Raw genomic sequence first — 20,920 nt, forward strand, 5'->3', positions numbered from 1 at the left:
ATTCCAAAATTGTATGTTGCCAGACCAAGGAAAGACAAAAGGCTGCTATGCCTGCTAATTTGATAATTTTAGCAGTTAAATGTATATGGCCATTTACTAAAGAGATGAAATATGCGATGGCACTAGGACTCTCGATTATTCCACCATCAAGTTCTTTTGTGTAACAATAATCATACTCTGATTTGCCTAACTTGCTCCTCTCTCCTCTGCTCGTAATGATTAGTGAATGACCCCAAGACTAAGACAAATTTAAACCAACTAAATTAGCAGAAAACTTCAAAATTTAAATTAGCATAGACAAATCGCCAAGTATTGGTATTCCAAGACCTTTACTTTACGCAGAAAAGAAAATCCATCTGAAATGTCAAAATTCCAATAATAAAGAGGAAGAGTGTTGATGAATATGGAGTAATTGACACAAACCCCTTCCCCTCAAAATAAACATTGATTATCTAACAAGTCATTCCATAATTATGGGTCACTAAATTAGAAGAGAAAAAAAGGTTACCTTCAAAGATCGAAGAGTTCACAGAGTTCACATAGAAAATCTACATTTGATACAAACAACAAAGTTAGGGTTTGAAAAATTGAAGCATTTGAGTAATATTATGAAAAATTAAGAAACTGAAAAAGCTCACGGGTTTGTGCGCCGGTGGGTGGAGTTGTGCGCCGCCGGTGGGTGGAGTTGTGCGCTGGTGGGCGGAGATGGTGCGCGGGTGGCGAGCAGCTGGGTGGGCGCGCAGCTGGGTGGGCGCGCAGCTGGCTGGGGGGTGCCTTGCGCCGGTGGGGAGGGTCGGTTGTGAGCGGCTGGGTGGCGGCGACGTTTAGGGTGGCTGCGTCGTGGGCTGGGTGGCGGCGACGTTTAGGGTGGCTGCGACGTGAGGTTGAGAGCCAAGCAAATTTGATTTTTTTTTGAATGGTCGCAGACCTTGAAGGAGAAAGAGAAGTTGGTCAGGAAAAGTCATATGATTAGTTACTTTTTTAATTTTTTTATTTTTTTATTATTTTAGCGACCGCTTATTGGTCGGAGATATTAAAAAAGCGGTTATTAAAATTTAAAATTTATTTTGACAATAGTCGGGTATTTACCGACTGCTAATTAGTCATAATGGGGGTAGAGCAGTCGCTAAATTTACGACCGTTTTGAAGGCGGTTGGTAAATTCTAATTTTACCAACCGCTCTTCCTTCGGTCGGTAAATTTAGCGACTGCTTAATTTTCGGTCGATAAATTTAATTTTACTGACTGTTTTTTTGGCGGTCGGTAAAAACGATTGGTAATAACGCGCTTTCTTGTAGTGAGAGGTCACTTGTTTGCTTCTCTAACTGACGACTGCAAGCGAATTGTTGGTAGAAGGCGTTGATGAGGTCGGACAGGCAGTAGATGGATCCAGGGGCGATGTTCATGAGCCATCCAGAGTTGCTCCGTTGAGGGTTCCTCCGAACGATTTGCACATGACGGGCTCGACCAGGTCATAGGGGATGCCGATCTGCCACATCCGTTGCTTGTAGACGTTGACGTGCCTGTATGGGTCGGACGTTCCATCGTACAGAGCGGTCCAGACAGGGAGTCGGAGCTGGTGTGGGACCGTCACCCTAGAGATTGCCTCGCAGAATGGTGATGCTGCATATCCGTCGGTCCGTTCCGTCTCCACTGGGGTGGGCGCCCCTGGCAGCTTGGTCATTAGTTTCAACATCAGCGAACATTGCTTCTTCATGTGGGTTTCCATCTTGTTCAGGCGCTTGGTTACGGGGTCGGGGGCCGCTTCATCTTCCTCTCCATGTGGCTCGTCGCCGTCGGACAGATCTTCGGATTCATCAGTCATCTCAAATATCAACTTCTTCGGTTTTGCGCCTGGCTTGTAGCGTGACTGGGGCCTGGTGCTTTTTACGGAGTCGAGCTCTTTCTGGAGGTTTTCAACGGGTACTCTCTCTTGAGCTAGCTCCGCCTGGGCCCGATCGTAGGCCGCCTTAATCTCTGCGAGTGTTATATCTTTAGAAGTCATTGTAGGATGTGTAATTTTATGCGAAACCTAGTTAATGTCCCCACAGGCGGCGCCAAACTGTTTATGCCAAATTTCGTCTAAGGGCGACACTTGGCTTGGGTCGACACTAACTAAGCAATGAATATGGAAAGCAAATAAATGAGACACGGCACAGAGAGATGTTGACGCGGAAAACCCAGGAATAAGGTAAAAAACCGTGGATAGCTATGAGGCTATCACTCCACTAAGTATCCTAAGTAATGTATGTGATTGTTTATGATTTTTTGCCAAAGAAATAGCTAATACAAAGAATGCTTTTAAGTACGAGAATAATAATTGTTTCAATGCTTGAGAACTTGAATTCACTTGTGCCTCTGACGTAGCTGCCTTCTTCCTTTTATACGCTAACTCCAACGGCCCTATCAGTTGGGAGGATCCCTAGAAGGTAGGGATTTCCCATTGGCCGTTGCCCATGATCTTCTCTGGTCTTTAACCACTTCCGCGGTCTTTGGTGGTCCTTTGGACCCGTTCTACTTATGTGACGGCGCAGCACATCTTGGGCTTTGGGCCTGGTCCTTGACCTATCTTCGCTTATTTCCCTATCGGTCATCGCTGGTCTATTGTCGTCACTACCTTGTCTCCAGTCTACTGTCGCCTATGCCCTGTCGTCTGACATCATATTCGACGCACTCCCTTGGCACGACGTTACCTGTGACACGACAATACCTGGTCGACACGACATGATCAAACGTTAGAGCAGTTATGTCGTTAGTCCAAAAAGTGGGATAACAATATGCTAACTTTTGTTTTCATATACTAGAAATAAAATAGGGTCAAAGTGAATTATGTGAATAGTGCAAAAAGTCAAACCGGTGCGTGTATTCCGGGACGGATTGGAGTACTATGTAATTATACAATTATACACAAATTTTACGGGGGCCGTAACTAAAAAATACACTATAAAATTTTCCGGCTGGGGGCCAGGCCCACCCCAACCCAAACTAAGATGCGTCATTGGGTTTGAGCATGGAAAATATACCAGTTGGGAGAGATGTTGCCCATCGAAATATCCATATAAACTCCCGCGGAGGATTAGTTCACTTACTAAAGGCGGTGAGAACTTCTCGTAGTAGAATCCAAAAGAAAGATAAGTTGGACTATTACTACGGCCATAAGGAGTATACAAGAGTATATGGTGTTACTCCTTCCGTTTTCAAATATTCTATGCATGTATCAATATACTGTAATGTATAACGCTCTTTAGCCCTGTTCTTTTAGCTTTATTTAACTGAGGTGGGCTGAAATGAACAAAATTAAACTGAGATGGACAAAATTGAACCGAACTGAACTGGATAACATGCATATACTAGTAGTGAAGTTATTCGAATTATTTACTTGAACTAGTTGAGTACATAGTATATTCTTATCAACGGACCAAGTTCACAATATGCCACAAATGCTAAACTAAACTCGAAAAACTCGATCAATCACTATTAATCCGGCCATAAGGAGTCTCACGACACTAGTTTTATTGAACACAATAAGAAAAACATAAACAGGTTAAAGAAAAGAGTCGAAAAAGCCAGATTTCTAAAGAAATTTTGATTATTTTAGGCCTAAAAACCCTATATCATGAGATAATAAAAGAGAGCGGAGGATATCTTTAAAGATTCTAATCAAAACGCCAAATTGAAGTCTAATATTTTATTGATGAATATATACGAAGAATAATTAATTTAATAAAAACTTTTGTGTAAGATCGTTTAACGGTTAAACTACTTTTTTGGTAATAACTAAACCAGTGTAAAGCATAACTAAAAGTAATAAAATTACAACTAATTGAATAACAAAATAGTTAAGGTATAAAGACAAATAGTTAAATTTATGAGTCGAATAGTTATTATATATTTTTAAACAAACTTATTATTAACTAAAACTCATAAAATCTTAACTAATTGATCTCATTACTTAACTAACCAGTTTCATTGTTTAACTAATTGGTTCAGTGCTTAACTAATTGGTTTCGTTACTTAACTAATTGAATTTGAATTTCAGACTTAACTAATTGGTTCCAGTGGTTAACTAATTGATTCCAGTGCATAAAAATGGTCTAACCGTTAGACCATCTTTCCTAAAAGTTTTTATGAATTTAAAATATTTGATAAAAAAAAATATCATGTGAAATCTTATTTTATCTGACTCTTTATATAAGGTTCGCGATATTTGATTATCTGGCAGTGGCAATGGCACTATGACAATCAGAGCTGGCAATCCCTGACCCGACCTGATAACCCGACTCGAACCCGACCTGAAGTTACTGAGAGAAACCCGAACCCAACCTGAAGTTACTGAGAGAAACCCAAACCCGACCTGAATCGGACCCAAATGACCTGAAATCGACCCGATTTGACCCATTGACCCGAATTACCACCCCTAATGACAATGAGCAATCGAGCAGACGTTGTTACGAGTACTTTTGCTTGTATGGTCAATTAGTTTGATAGCGTTATATATTTATACATTGAATTTAAGTAATTATGTCGTCAAAGAAAGAATTTAAAGTGCTTAAAGCATAATTCACAGTTTACGTGAAGTCTCCCGACTCCTAATTAAATGATAAAGACGATGGTGTTGTGTTATGGAATCTCACGAATATAGTTTTTGAAAAGTTTCATAGGGCCAAATTTATTCAACAAAAAGTTTTGTCCGCACAAGTATTGCACTTTAACTTTTATCCTTTTTTTTTTTTTTTTAATTTTTAATATGTTTTGGTTAACTTTGTATTATATAAAAAAAAGTTGATAGATAAACATTTAAAAAGAGTTGATTAATTTTATAAATTATTAGTGATTTTGAAGAAATATTTTTTGTTAAAACGAAAAAAAATATCATTAAAAGATAGATAACTTTTACATAAATTGTACACTACTTGTAAGAACTTTTACATAAATAGCTCAATTTTTTTTATTTTTTTTTTTGGGTTTTTTTTTTGGGTCTATATTAACACTTTTCTGGTCATTATTAACATTATTACTTTAAGATAATTTTAGTGCCTAATTTTAGTTAAAAAACAAAACTCGTGATCAAATTTGGATAACCAGGTAACCAACCACTTTTGATTCCTAAAGCTTGAGAACCAAAACATAGATCGATTTAAACCGGTTCTTAATTTCGTTAATCGGAATCACCTACAACAGTTTTCGAAACCGAAGGTTCAATACCGTTTTCGATTTTAAATCGGCGATTTCTAACCGATTTTGATTTAAAACCGGTTCTGATTCCGAAACCGGATAGCCACTTATTTTGCACACCCAATTTTGTGACTTTGTGAGTGCTCATATTGGGCCACTTTACGCTGTTCCGTTCGACTTAAGGCACTAATAACTAAATAAGACAAGAAAAGTAGATACACAATATATTAAATATTACTCTAGAAAAAACAAGTCAAATGGGAAGTTCCCAACCATGAATTAAGTTCATTAGACGGACTTGCAATTTGATAGAGATTGGGCCACTATCTCTTTATCTCTTGGACATAATTCATTTGTTGGACTCCTCAAGATTCAAATCACCTAAAGCTAGGCTATGCATGAATGCATGACGCTTTGCATGCGTTATGGAGAATGTTTCATAGATAAGTAGGGGATATTACTTAATTGTAGATTTCATAAGAATAACGTGAATTGCATCGTGGTATGAAGGTCACTATCACAGAAGCGAATTTGTCACCCTCTTGATACAAGTTTGAGGGCGAAGAGGCCAATATCTGATATGTATTTCAAGATACATATCACCCCACTAAACGACAAAATAGAGATAAGACAAAAATGAAAGCATATGCCATTTTTCAAAGAACATATGCCATTTTGGAAAAATGGGTGCCATTTTTCAAAAACCAATGCCAATTTACAAAAACGGATGCCAATTTCAAAGAAAAATGATTTTGTCCTTTAACGTTTGTCTTATCCCTATTTTGTCGTTTAGTGGGTGATATGTATTTGTGAAATACATATCAGATATTGATTTATACTTCCTCTGCAAGTTTATAGTTACAAACGACCCCAGGGTTAGAACAATACTCGAATATACCCCGTACTCAAAGGTTGAGATTGCTCAAGAACTGCTCAAATCTCGAATGGAGATATCATGGTTTGTGTTTTTGGGAGGGGGGGTGTTTGTCTCTCAATAAATTTTAACAATAGAATGCTCCGGTAAAGAATAAAGGGAGGGTATTTATATGTTTCATGAGATAAGGAAACAAAACAAAGTCGCTTCAAGTTCTACCAATCCACTGGGCCATCTAATCCGATTGGGTCTAACTCGAAAACCTATTAATGCAATATTATTTCCAACAATCCCCCACTAATACATACTGATATGAGATGTAGAAATCTGAGCAATAAATTAAAGGTTTGATACTTAAATGCTAGTCTCCAAAAGATTGAACTAACACATAATGTAGTTGATCGAGTGTTCAACGGTCGATCTAGGGAGCGCCCAAAGGATCGAGCTCCTATATTATATATAGAAGTGATCCGACAACATGGCCGCACCTTACATTAAGAGCTTGAGCAATTCCGCGATATACATGACATTTCATAGAAGACAAATTACATAGTCACTCAATGAAATCCACAACCAATGATATAATAGCTCTTTTTTTTAATAGCACAAATATGTGATTAAAACGGGATTTGGCCATTAATCCGATGAATAAATTTGATTTTCGTTAAGATAAGTGTGATAATTATCAAACGACTATGTGAACTATAGACTATGTGTATGTGTTTTGTGACATGTGTTATGAAGCAGTGAATTAATTTTTAAGTCATAAACTACATATAATTGATAAGGAAATGTCATAAGAAAATTTAGATAGAATATTTTATGAGAATTGAAGAATTGAAAACAATATTGGGAACTCTGATATTGACATTTGGGGTAATACGGTAATTCCCGAAAAACACATTCAAGCACCTAATTAATGAAATTAATTTTAATGGGAACTATTTGGGGAATACATGTGACATATTAGGGTATTAATCAAGGTATTCTAACCTCCTAATCACCCATTAAGTAAAGCTTAAACATAGATACTTCCAGCAGTATTCTGCAGCAGACCCACCTTGGGAAATGACCAAATTGACCCCCCTAAGAATGAGAAATTACAAAACTACCTACACCCACCCTTCCTATAAATATAGAGAAACCTCTCATAGTTTTCTCCACCCCAGAAAAGTCCAGAAACCCTCTGCCCAGAGCTCTTCCCTCCTCTCCTTCTGTCTCGCCAGTTCTGGCGTGTTCCAGGTGAGGTTTCACCTCCAATTTTCGTCCCTTTTCCTTCTGAATTTTTGCATGAAACTTTAGGAAATTGTTCTTTACCTATTTGTGCAGATTGGGTAAGCAATCGTTTGTGGAAAAACCAAGGGAAACCAAGCCAACCGAAGCCAAACCCACCAGCTAAGGTAAATCTGCTAGGGCTGTAACTTGGGTTGAATTAGTACCTTATTCTTGGGATTTTTCTTGTCAAATTCTCATATTATGTTGGTATTGAATTAAGGGAAAGTGTTAGTGAAGAAATCTCTGATTCGTGAGCCATAGTTGAGGAGATATCACCCCACAATTAAGGTACACAAAACAACCATCATAAGCTTCTTTTTAAAAGCTATGCTATTTGATATTTATGGATGATTTTTAGGTGAAACGAATTGTGTGAATTAAATATTGTTCTTTTCAATTGCAAAGTTTCCTTGTGTGATTTTCTTTTAAAAACTGAATCAGTTGAATTATAGAACTTTGGGTGTAACCTTTTGTAGTCAAGATATTCATGTATTGACCTGTTTCCTTAGGGTTTAATTAGTTTTGAATAGAAAGGATTTAAATTTACACAAAAACCTCGGGAATTGCTCGTTTTCGCTTAAACTAAAAATCTTAAATTTCAAGCTCTTGTTTTGAAAAGAATTTGTGAATTTTGACAGCAATTATTTGAGAAACGAGATTTCAATGAAATATGAAGATAACCACTGCTATTTCTTGATTTATTTATTTATAACTCGTGATGTAATTATGATATAAGCTTTTTGAAATGAGTTTTATGATTAAATTTATCAATTTTGGTAACCAAAAGAAGAAAATAAGCTATTTGATCTTGTAAAAAGTCTAATTTTGAGCAACCCATTATATTATGTTGTTTTCCAAGATAATATCTATTGTCTATTCGTTATCGAGTTTTGAAGATCTATTAACTATGTTAATATATTCTATATTTCAAACTTTTGATTAAGAATTTATTTAATTGGAAGAGTCAATATAATTTCCTGTAAAGAGTATGTTCGTATTGAATGATTAAGATCAAATTTTTTTTTTTTAGTGTGATATAATATAAACTATGTATATTTTGATACGATTAGATTGTGTATTTATACATCGTTTTATACTATATTTGAATGAGAATTATTTTTAAGATCTAAATTATAGTGTTGGGTATGTAACCACGTACGATCAAGATAAAATTAAGTTGACTAGTCCTAATTGAGCTATTAAGCTAACTTGGGTATAACCTATATGCATCTGGAGTTACTTATAAGGAAGATTTTGGGTTATTATACTTGGAGTTATGAAAGTTTCATAGTATAATAAGGGTTTGAGTTTATTATACTATTGTGACTAAAGGTTTGAGTAATTTGAAATGGTGATCTTTGTGCTACAAACTTAATATTTGCATTTTTGGGACCGAGTATATATCAATATATTAATATTGAGTTTACTACTTTGTATTCGTGAGTATAATTCCTGACAAGCTTAAGGATTTCGGCTATATCTTGGATTTTAACTATATGCGAGTGCTTTCAAGCGAACCGAATGACATATAGGTGCTTAGGTTATCTTGTTTTCAAGATTTATGTATACAAAGTTTGTGAAAATCTTTGGATAAGCTATTATGATCTTTAAGCAAATCTTTTGAATGGATTTGTCAAATTGAATAAGTATCATTGTGACAATATTTTCAACTGTGTTTAATTGTGTTTAATTCAGATGTGACTTGGTTTGTGATACAAGCCTTTGAAGAATTATATTTATATATTTCTTAAATTTGTTAAATGAGTTTTAAAATGTGTTTTAGTGGGGAAGAAGCCATTAACAACGGCCATGAACAACACTTGTGTATTTGTGTGTGATCTGTGTAAATGCACATCTGTGCATCTGTGTAATTGTACATATGTACATCTGTGTGGGGACATGTCCTAAAAGTCTTGCAAGCATGTGTGAAAAGGTGGGTGACGACCCCTAAAAGTTTAGAGACAGTGGTTCTTCAACCCATCTCTATTCGTGTTCTCTTCCCCGATTTTTATATATGTTTAAAAGATAAAATGTGTTTGATTATGCTAGAAGTAACAATTATTGTTTAGCTTGTCAATGTGTGTGATTTGAAATGTAAATGATTTGCTAGAAAAAGCAAATATCTCTAAAATCTTTTCTTTTGTGCAAGCTTTGGATTATCAAGGATTTCTAAGAAATACATTTTATATATTACTATTTGATATTATTTCCAAAATGAATTATCGTGAGCAATCTGTATTTGAGTTCGTTGTTCCAAAAAGGAATATACATGTGTGATTTGGATGTGAGCCTCAACATGAAGGTTTTCTTCATATTATATTGGGAAGTGAAGAATTAGTCTTGGTTATGTCGTGTTAATTGTTTAAGCTCGTGTAGACTTGAGATACGAGTTGAGAATATGTGATGGATTCATTCTCAAAGCATATGAGATTAGTTATATTGAAAAATGGATTTGAAAACTTCTGAAAATATAAATCGTACGATCTTTGGAAAACACTTGGTGACTAAGTGCAACCTTTGCTTGATTTATTTATCAACTATAAACATCAAAGTTGTGTTCAATGTTTCATGTGCTTTAAATTATTGCACTACAAAAAATTGTACTATTAACGACGGGAAATCCCGTCGCGAAAGGCCAATAATCGTTGATTAACGACGGGATTTCCTGTCGCGAACCCGTCATAAAAGGGGGCCGTCGTTAATAGAAATCCCGTCGTAAATCCGTCGTAAACCCGTCGTAAAAGACATTTACGACGGTTATTCCCGTCATTGTTTGGTTGTTAGCCCCGTCGCAAAAGGCTTTTACGACGAAATTTTTGACCCGTCGTAATTAGGTTGTCGTTAAAGATATAAATTCTTGTAGTGTTGCAATTTGATTACTGAGTTTAATTTGAATATGATTTGATTCATATTGAATCGGTTTTATCTTTAAAAATAAATAAATCACGAAATTATATTTTTAAGCCACTAAAATGAGTTTCAGGTTGGGCAATGTGTACTCGATTTCCCTGACTTTGTTCTTTGAACCTGTCCTGGTGGGGACAGAGTCCTTTTTAGTAATTTTGCAGGTATTGTGTAAGCTCGGATGTGGATTACAGATGTGATTGAGGAAGGAATAATTTTGCTGAAATGTTTTGAGGCCATCAAAGATTATGATAGGTTAAGATCTCTTGTGTATTTATATTTGATTATAAGGGATAATTCAGGTTTTATTTTGTAAATTGGATTCTAAGTGTAATTAGTGAGAAATAAGTAATTATAAATAAGCAGCTCAAAAGTGTGGGCTGTTACAAATGATGTCTTGGCCAATTGTCCTAGTGGTTAAGACTGAGGGTCTGTGTACAATAGGTTTCAGCTTAGAATTTCCCTGCTCCCATTTGTAATTTATATTGCTCTTGTGGCTCATTCATACCAAAATATAATCCACACACGACTTATATGAGATGTTGAAATATGAGCAATACATGAAAGGTTTGATACTTAAATGCTAGTTGATGCAACTCCCACTAGTCGTTATCATGGGAACACACCGAAGTAATACAATTTTAATCCACTTGACTCAATCCTATAACACTACACAAAGTATAGTAGATAAGGGGTAAGTAAGGAGTCAAAATCTCCGGGATTAAGCGTTTTCTATACTAGCGAGACACATGTAGTACTCACTAGCACACTTTACTATAAAACAACAATCAATGGTTGGGTTGTTTGCACAACTTGTCACTAATTGTACAAACAGGGTAATCAATATAAATGGATAGGACTAGGGAAGAGGAATTCCACCTAGTATATCTATGGCAAGTCAAGGTCTCTCTACTTTACTTAAGCATGAACAATTGGCGAATTACAAGTTAGTATAGGGAGCATGTACGCTACAACAAACCATTCCCACCCACGGTCATGGTGTGGTTCAAGAGTCTAACGTTGTGTTTCCGATTTCCTACCTAGGTTCCCCATGGTCACGGTTACAACTAGGTAAATAGAAATGAGGCTCAACACCCACTATAATCACGCTCCTAGGCTCGACACGAAGAACATGCGCTTTCCCGTGTCAATGGAGCGCTTCCAGTGTCAACGACTTTGTGCTCAATGCCTATCTAGGAGAAAAATTGTATCACATGAATTACAACTTTTCCTTGGGGTTTGGAACAAGGCAACAAGAAAGCAAGACCAACCTAAGTCCATTTAGCATGCTCATTCACCCATCTCAAGCAAAGACATAATCCCACAACAACAGTCCAACAAACACCAAATTTACATACAAAAGGAGAGAGAGAAATCATGACATAATTCTACTAGGGTTCACCCAACCCCTAGGTCTAAGTAAACTACTCACACATGGTAGCACTCAAACCTAGAAGATCTAAGCAAACCATACATGAAAAAATGATTTTCTATGTTGAGTAAAGAAACTCAACCTAAGAGATGAACTTTGGGATGAACACCAACAACATACCAATTTGGGTAAAGAAACTCAACCATGAATTATGAACTACAAATTCAGAAATTAAAACTAAAGCAAGGGCATAAAAGCTATAAAGAAACTAAACATGAAAATTAAAGAAATTACTTGAATTGAAATGGGAGATCTTGTTCCCAAATGTGCAATTAAAAGACAAATAACGATAATTAACTAAACTAGGAAGCAATAAAGTGGTGAGAGTGTGTTACTAAGCAAGAAATCAAAATGACTGAAATATAAACCCTAACACACAGTACACACCTGTGGACTTAAGGGTAGCCTTCTACTTATACTAAGGGAACATGTGCCTAAAAGTAGGGTTGTCCTCATAATCTGCACGGGCATCATCAGCTCTGCACGACCCGTGTAGGTGTTGATTAAGTGCCACGTAGATATATTAATTAATTAATTATTAATTTACGCATATACAATTTCATCCAAAAACAAACACTCTCATAATTAAAAAAAATAAATCTAAAATGAAATTCAATGCAAAATCAAAAACTAATCTAATACAATTTAATAGAATCCGTGCATCGCACGGGCTAAAATCTAGTTAAAAGTTGCCCTTATTTAATAAGGGCATCCTTTGAGTGAAAAAAATTAAAACAAAAATAAATAAATAAAACTCTTCCCTCCTAATTCCTGGGAAGCGCATCTTTTGAGTTTCTCGCTGCTTCCCCTTTGTTGCTGGTGCTCGTGCTCCCCTTTGTTCTTGCTGCTCCCGCGGACTACTCTTCTTCTGCACCGTTTTTCTTCAAATCGGCGTCGAATTCATCGACCGTCTCGCACTTATGGCTGAGGTTAGTGATGAATTCGGCGAGTACTTTGTCGCCGACTCCGACTATGAGTTTCAAGTTCGGAGCATACCTTTGAAACGAGGGAGAGATATTCCAATTTCTTCAGTCCGTCGCCTTTGCTTTCCTCAACTGCCGCCATTGTTGCTGCTGCTTCAATAATCGATTTTCATCGACGGTCTCGCACTTTGTTGGTGGGATTTCGAAAGTGAAAATTGAATACCCGTGTCAATTTTTAAGGTTTATGTAACTCGTTGAATACTTAAGAAGATTCGCTTATTTAATTGCTGAATTGTTGGTGATTTATTGTTCTTCGTTTTAGTTGTTAATTTGATGAAAATTTAGTTGGTTCTATTAATTTACAAAATGCAATTTAAAATAAAAATCTACAACTGAGGAAATCCTTCTTCATGAAATTGGGAAAAACCTATGTTAAACTAATTCGGGTCATTTTAGGGTTTGATTTTTGGTTTTTGATGTTATTTAGATCGATTTTTTTGAGTTTTGCTTAATTTGCTGATGTTATTCAGTTTTGTTACAATGTGGTGCTTGTATGAGTTTTCCCCATATGAATCTCTTTGGTAAAATTTCGGTATGAATTTCTCTCAAGATTTGCTTTTTCGAGTATCAATTGCAATTTTAATAATTGTTTGCACTTTAAATTGATCTTAATCGAATTTTGCTGATAATTTGTTGGCAGTTTCTTTTTTATTTTTCTATTTGAATTGCTTTGAAGTTTGTCATCTGATCTGAATTCTTCTTTGTTATATTTCCAGGAAGTGATATTGGTGCTGATAAAACACATTCTTCAATCTCTCCCTAAATATTATTCAGAATATCAACTTGTATGAGGTAAGTTTTCAATTTAAATTACTCTGGGAACTTATTTTCGCTCAAAGTTCGATTTGTTGGAAGTTAAATTTGGGTAACATGGGGAATTTCGCTAATATATACGAGTACCTGTCAGATTTGGGTCTAAATTATTATTGATTCCTCTTTTAGTTTTCCTTAAATTTCTCTCGCTTAGAGAATTGTAAGTTTCATCAATTTGGATTTCTTTTGATTTTTCAATGTGAATTGCTATCTTGTTTCTGTTTGCTGGGTAGGAGCTTGCTGCTTCTAGAGGATATGAGCAATAACTACAGGAAAAGCTCTTAAAGGAGACCAAGGAATCCTGATTAGGAGCTATTAAAGTAGCAATTAAATACAATAATGCAACGAGCTCGGGGTGAGTACTAGTTTAGTATTAGGGATTAGAAGCTTAATGTGTTTTTTTTCTTCTTCTTTTAAACTTGCTTGAGATGATTTAATTTGTACACAATATCAAGATATAGACATTACTTTAACGTGTTTAACATAGTAGGTGTTTCTTCTTGTTGGATAATCCGAAATTTTGAACAACATGGAATCACCCAACTTGCTTATTTGCATCAAGTAGGAGTATAAGTTAATTAACAACAAAAAATTAACTTATTTTGGTAGTTGAGAATGTCTTTTCAAGAAAAGTTTGATGGAGCTGAGAACTAAACAAGAACTTTTAGATCAAGTGCAGAGACCAGTAATGTTTGACCCATTATCGCCTTGTTTTGGTGTTTCTCCTCTGATAACCCTAGCTCATTTCCATCGGAGTTCTCGATTGTGAAGTATAGAAACTAGAAAAATAGGGTCTATACCTAGAGGCTTTTTCTAGGAACACACACGATTTGCACGTGACTAGGTGGTTTTTGAGTTCTTGAGTGAGATCACACATTCAACAATTATTGCTCGATTTGCACGTTGAATTTACATTTGTTGTTGATTGGTTGAAATCCTCATTATCTTGTTAGTGTAACTCAAGATTAATTTCCTCCAGTGGTACCCGAGAAATAGTATGTTGTCAGAACTGTTGGCATAGTGATATTTGTTGCTTTTGGACTATTAGTTCTTCCCTGTTCCTCCGACACAGTGTCTTTATGAGTCCTGACAACACTATTTATGGCATCCAACCTTCTAACTTCTACCTAGTTTAAGCATATATATTGGGGTTAGCATAATCATGAGCCTCATGGCTACTATCTGTGAATCCTAGAGGCTTACACTTCAACAGTGATGAGATGGGAAGGGTAAAGAAAAAGTTCTCTACATCTTATAATTTTTTTATTGAAATTTGCTATTTGTTTTATTTATAGAAGGGGAAGTCTTGGGCTATCATATTATATTAAACATTTATTATTTCAGATTCTATGGTAAATCATTTACCCAAGAAATACCATAGTCTGAAGCGATTTTTTCATTTGCGTTGATGCAGCTCTTGTGGCTCTGTCATATTTGAACCTTAGCAGATGTGGCCTGTTTGATCATGTTTTTGATAAGCTCTCTGGTTAGTTCTATTGAGCTCTCTGAATTGAAAATGGAACTGCTCTCTAATTTTCTCTATATGTTGCTGCATTTTTATGTTACCCCTTAAGCTTGAAATCTTGATTACTGCTTAATTTACAGGACTTAAGAATTTGAAGGTGTTCAATCTGGCCTTCAACAACATAACAGATACATATATGTTTGGTTCATCTCAAAGGTTCTGTTGCTTTTTCACCCCCCCCCCACCCTTTTCTTTCGGGCCATTCTTTATGTGTGTATTCTTTCTGTGCCACTCTTTATGTGTATTCTTCATGGGTTTTTTTGTTAATTTTTGCTATATCCTTTGTTTGACCTTGTTCTTTAATTAATAAAAGACATTACTGATGTGGAGTAGCATTTTTGACATTATTGCGTTTATGGTGAAGGGTAAGGCGGTAGTATTTTTGACGGGTCTGTCACCGGGTCTAATGTGGAGTAGCAGGAAGGGAAGCTGATTGTCCAGAAATAGAGGTTTTGGGAATTGGCCTGATGGCGTTTTCTCTACGGTAATTCAATCTTAATCTGCAACTTTTCCAGGATAATGTATTAATGCTTAAATCTGAATTGTTTGATTTATTGTGGTTGCTACTTGATGTTTGATTTTCATGGCATTTGGAACTGATGATTGGAATTTGGTTTCGTTAGTTGGTGTTGTTTGCTATTTAGATGTGGGATTTGAATAGGCGGTTATGATTATTTAGTATAGGTTATTGTCTTATGGGACTTCGGAGGCACTAATGCTCAATTGTTTCCAATTTGTTACATAATTTCTTTTTTGACGGGTAAAATATGAGGATAACATTCAATCAAACTCTCTTATCCATCAGAACAAGGGGTAAGAGGTTTGGTGGACAGTCATCATACCAGACACATATTTTTTAAATTTGGCTATTGATGATAGATAAAAAAGAGTTTCTCAGTGATCACTATTATATGATAAAAGTTTTGGATTTGAGGATGAGTACTTGAAGACTTGTTGCTGCTTGCTATTAGTTATGGTTTGATTTATATTGAGCTTGGATTTGCTGTTATATTTGGAGCTAGTAGTACAATTTTGGTTGATTGGAAGTGCTTTACTGGTTTAGTAGTTGTTGCACTGTTTTCCTAGGTTATGGACTTTAGACCTTATTGCTGTAAAAACATGTACTCGTACTGCGGTTCATTAGAATTATGTAGATTATTAGTAATTGTGTATGTATTAATTTCATTTATGTTCTTGTAACAAAACTTGTTAGTTTACATCCAACTTATCTGCTAGCTAGGCGTTTTGGCAAAAATGTTATAGTTATCTTTTCCATGGAGTGATTGTGCGGGTGGGTTGTATGGTACGACAATTTTTTATTTTTTAATTTATGGGTGATCTAAGGCTGATTTGCACTGATCTGTGCTGACTGATCTGCGCTGAATGATCTGTTGCTGAATGATCTGCATGATCTGTTGCTGATTGATTTGCATGATCTGATCTGAATGATCTGCATGATCTGTTGCTGACTGATCTGCATGATCTGATCTACTGCTGACTGATCTGCTACTACCCTGCTGATGCACTAGTGCAATGTTGCTGGCTGCTGGATTATTATTGTTGTTGCTGCTTGATTATTATTGTTGTTGTTGCTGCTGCTGCTTGATTATTGTTGTTGTTGCTGCTGTATTTTTTTTCCTGGTTGCTGCACTTGTGTGAATGTTCTAACCGCCACATTTTGTATCTTTTACTTGATGCAGGAACACCCTAGGTACCGTGAATAATAATCAAATTGTGAAACGTGGATACTAGTTATGGGAGGAAAGATAGGAAAAGAGAGCATGGAACAAACATGAGTTTTTGTCTTGTGGTTCGCAGCGAGGAAATGAACGCTTTAAATCTAAAGGTGTGTATTCTGTATGTCTATGTGGGTTTGTCATTGATTTTCTATGATTTATATTTGCCCATAGACTTTCAAACCCTTTTTTTGGCTACTTTGAGCTAGCTGCTAAGAATATGTAAAGATTAAAGTTGGTGGACAATTTATTTAACTTTCAAAAACACATTTTAGCTACAATTTCTTATTTATTTATTTAAATTTCATCATAGCCATACACAAAATCAGTCAAATATTCAAAATAAAATCCCAATACTTCTAAAACTGACTTTCTATAGGTTACAGAAAACCGAGATCATATTTTCACATACACGATATGTCATATTTTGACTAAAATAGTGGTTTTCGCTCCCAAGTCTCAATTGACAAACCAAAATAGGAATTCTAAACGCTTTTCATGTTTAATTCACTTAGTATTACGTTGCCAATCCTCATTCTCATCTACTTTGGTAAATTTATGCACATCTAAGGCTCGTTTTGGTCATTATAGGTCATATGTACCTATATCGAGCCAAATGAGCCTTAGATGTGCATAAAGAACTTGAAATGAATCTTAGTAACCTCTAACTAAGCATATCAAACATAAAAAAGGTTTAGAAAGTGTCCTTAGGTTTATTTGTTGATATTTGGGATCGAAAATGCCATTTTGGGCCAAATATGACCTATATCGTCCCAAATGAGCCTTAGATGTGCATAAAGAACTTGAAATGAATCTAAGTAACTTCTAACTAAGCATATCAAACATAAAAAAGATTTAGAAAGTGTCTTTAGGTTCATTTGTTGATATTTGGGATCGAAAATGCCATTTTTGGCCAAATATGACCTATATAGAGCCAAATGAGCCTTAGCTGTGCATAAAGAACTTGAAATGAGTTTCATAAACATATAACTAATCATATGAATCATGAAAAACGTTAAGAATATGGAAATAAGTTCGTTTGTTGGTAGTTGGGATCGAAAATGCCATTTTTGGCCATAAATGACCTATATCGACCCAAATGACCCTTAGGCATGCATAAAGAACTTGAAATGAGTTTCATAAACATATAACTAATCATATGAATCATTAAAAAGGTTTAGAATTTCAATAATAAGTACGTTTGTTGATAGTTGGGATCGAAAATGCCATTTTTGGCCATAAATGACTTATATCGACCCAAATGAACCATAGGCGTTCATAACGAACTTGAAATGAGTCTTATAATCATATAACTAATCATATGAATCATGAAAAACGTTTAGAATATCAAAATAGGTTTGTTTGTTGGTAGTTGGGATCGAAAATGCCATTTTTGGCCATAAATGACCTATATCGACCCAAATGATCCATAGGCGTACATAAAGAATTTGAAATGAGTCTTATAAACATATAATTAATCATATGAATCATGAAAAATATTTATAATGTGGATATAGGTTCGTTTGTTGGTAGTTGGGATCGAAAATGTCATTTTTGGCCATAAATGACCTATATCGACCCAAATGACACATAAGCGTGCATAACGAACTTGAAATGAGTCTTATAATCATATAACTAATCATATGAATCATGAAAAGGGTTTAGAATGTGGAAATAGGTTCGTTTGTTGGTAGTTGGGATCGAAAATGCCATTTTTGGCCATAAATGACCTATACCGACCCAAATGAACAATAGGCGTGCATAACGAACTTGAAATGAGTCTTATTATCATAAAATTAATCATATGAATCATGAAAAAGGTTTAGAATTTGAATATAAGTTCGTTTGTTGATAGTTGGTATCGAAAATGCCATTTTTGGCCATAAATGACCTATATCGACCCAAATGAACCATAGGCGTGCATAACGAACTTGAAATGAGTTTCATAATCATATAACTAATCATATGAATCATGAAAAAGGTTTAGAATTTGAATATAAGTTCGTTTGTTGATAGTTGGGATCGAAAAAATGCCATTTTTGGCCATAAATGACCTATATCGATCCAAATGAACCATAGGCGTACATAACGAACTTGAAATGAGTCTTATTATCATATAATTAATCATATGAATCATTAAAAAGGTTTAGAATATGGAAATAGGTTCGTTTGTTGGTAGTTAGGATCGAAAATGCCATTTTTGGCCATAAATGACCTATATCGACCGAAATGACCCATAGGCGTGCATAACGAACTTGAAATGAGTCTTATAATCACATACCTAATCATATGAATCATGAAAAACGTTTAGAATATGGAAATAGGTTCGTTTGTTTGTAGTTGGAATCGAAAATGCCATTTTTGGCCATAAATGACCTATATCGACCCAAATGACACATAGGCGTGCGAAACGAACTTGAAATGAGTCTTATAAACATATAACTAATCATATGAATCATGAAAAAGGTTTAGAATATGGATATAGGTTCGTTTGTTTGTAGTTGGGATCGAAAATGCCATTATTGGCCATAAACGACCTATATCAGCCCAATTGACCTATAGGCGTGCATAACAAACTTGAAATGAGTCGATCTTATAATCATATAACTAATTATATGAATCATGAAAAACGTTTAGAATATGGAAATAGGTTCGTTTGTTGGTAATTGAGATCTAAAATGCCATTTTTGACCATAAATGACCTATATCGACCCAAATGACCCATTGGTGTGCATAACGAACTTGAAATGAGTATTATAGTCATATAAATAATCATATAAATCATGAAATATGTTTATAATGTGGATATAAGTTCGTTTGTTGGTAGTTGGGATCGAAAATGCCATTTTTGGCCATAAATGACCTATATCGACCCAAATGACCAATAGGCGTGCATAACGAACTTGAAATGAGTTTCATAAACATATAACAAATCATATGAATCATGAAAAATGTTTAGAATTTAGAAATAGGTTTGTTTGTTGGTAGTTGGGATCGAAAATGCCATTTTTTGCCAAAAATGACCTATATCGAACCAAATGACCCATAGACGTTCATAAAGAACATGAAATGAGTCTTATAATAATATAACTAATCATATGAATCATGAAAAACGTTTAGAATATGGAAATACGTTCGTTTGTTGGTAGTTGAGTCGAAAATGCCATTTTTGGCCATAAATGACCTATATCGACCCAAATGACCCTTAGGCGTGCATAACGAACTTGAAATGAGTTTCATAAACATATAACTAATCATATGAATCATTAAAAAGGTTTATAATTTGAATATAAGTTCGTTTGTTGGTAGTTGGGATCGAAAATGCCATTTTTGGCCATAAATGACCTATATCGGCCCAAATGAACCATCGGCGTGCATAACGAACTTGAAATGAGTCTTATAATCATATAACTAATCATCTAAATCATGAAAAAGGTTTAGAATGTGGATGTAAGTTCTTTTGTTGGTAGTTGGGATCGAAAATACCATTTTTGGCCATAAATGACCTATATCGACACAAATGACCAATAGGCGTGCATAACGAATTTGAAATGAGTATTATAATCATCTGACTAATCATATAAATCATGAAAAAGGGTTAGAATGTGGAAAGAGGTTCGTTTGTTGGTAGTTGGGTTCAAAATGTCATTTTTGGCCATAAATGACCTATATCGACCCAAATGACTCATAGGCGTGAATAACGAACTTGAAATGAATCTTATAAACATATAACTAATCATATGAATCATGAAAAAGATTTATAAAGTGTCCTTAGGTTCATTTGTTGATATTTAGGATCGAAAATGACATTTTTGGCCAATTATGATCTATATCGAGCCAAATGAGCCTTAGATGTGCATAAAGAACTTGAAATGAATCTTAGTACACTCAGAAAGTTGTTTTCGCGACGAATATAATATTTGTTTTCGCATATGAAACTTAATTTAATTTATTGGTTTGCATGTACGTTGTTCTTTTAAAGGTTTTCAAAACTCCAAAGGAAGGACCCTTTACCAAAGAGGAGTTGGATGAAGTTCGAGACAAGTGGGCTACTTACTTCAACGATTGTGAACTACCCTCAGTGTAATAAATAGAGCAGGCTTGTAGTTATCCGTGACTCTTACATTATTTTGTTATTTATCGATTTATTTAATTACATTTGAATTAATTCGGTAATATTATTGGAAACTTGAAATTTATATCA

The 20,920-nt window shown here is 35.2% G+C and overlaps 2 long non-coding RNA genes across 3 annotated transcripts; both read left to right on the forward strand.

The window, feature by feature from the left end:
* The first annotated feature begins 7,216 nt into the window (after positions 1–7,216).
* LOC110779072 (uncharacterized) lies at positions 7,217–10,762 on the forward strand. Its single transcript, XR_008930120.1, has 4 exons — positions 7,217–7,290; positions 7,378–7,448; positions 7,544–7,611; positions 10,369–10,762. It is a non-coding gene; the product is annotated as an uncharacterized lncRNA (long non-coding RNA).
* A 1,661-nt stretch (positions 10,763–12,423) lies between these two features.
* On the forward strand, positions 12,424–20,920 carry LOC110779475 (uncharacterized). Of its 2 annotated transcripts, none has more exons than XR_008931282.1 (8): positions 12,424–12,822; positions 13,359–13,434; positions 13,689–13,810; positions 14,870–14,941; positions 15,061–15,136; positions 15,345–15,464; positions 16,681–16,826; positions 20,699–20,920. It is a non-coding gene; the product is annotated as an uncharacterized lncRNA (long non-coding RNA). The 2 variants fall into 2 exon arrangements; XR_008931283.1 differs by having other exon boundaries at positions 12,424–12,776.

This window comes from Spinacia oleracea, chromosome 3 (assembly GCF_020520425.1).
Source record: "Spinacia oleracea cultivar Varoflay chromosome 3, BTI_SOV_V1, whole genome shotgun sequence".
In the NCBI taxonomy this organism is placed as follows: Eukaryota; Viridiplantae; Streptophyta; class Magnoliopsida; order Caryophyllales; family Amaranthaceae; genus Spinacia; species Spinacia oleracea.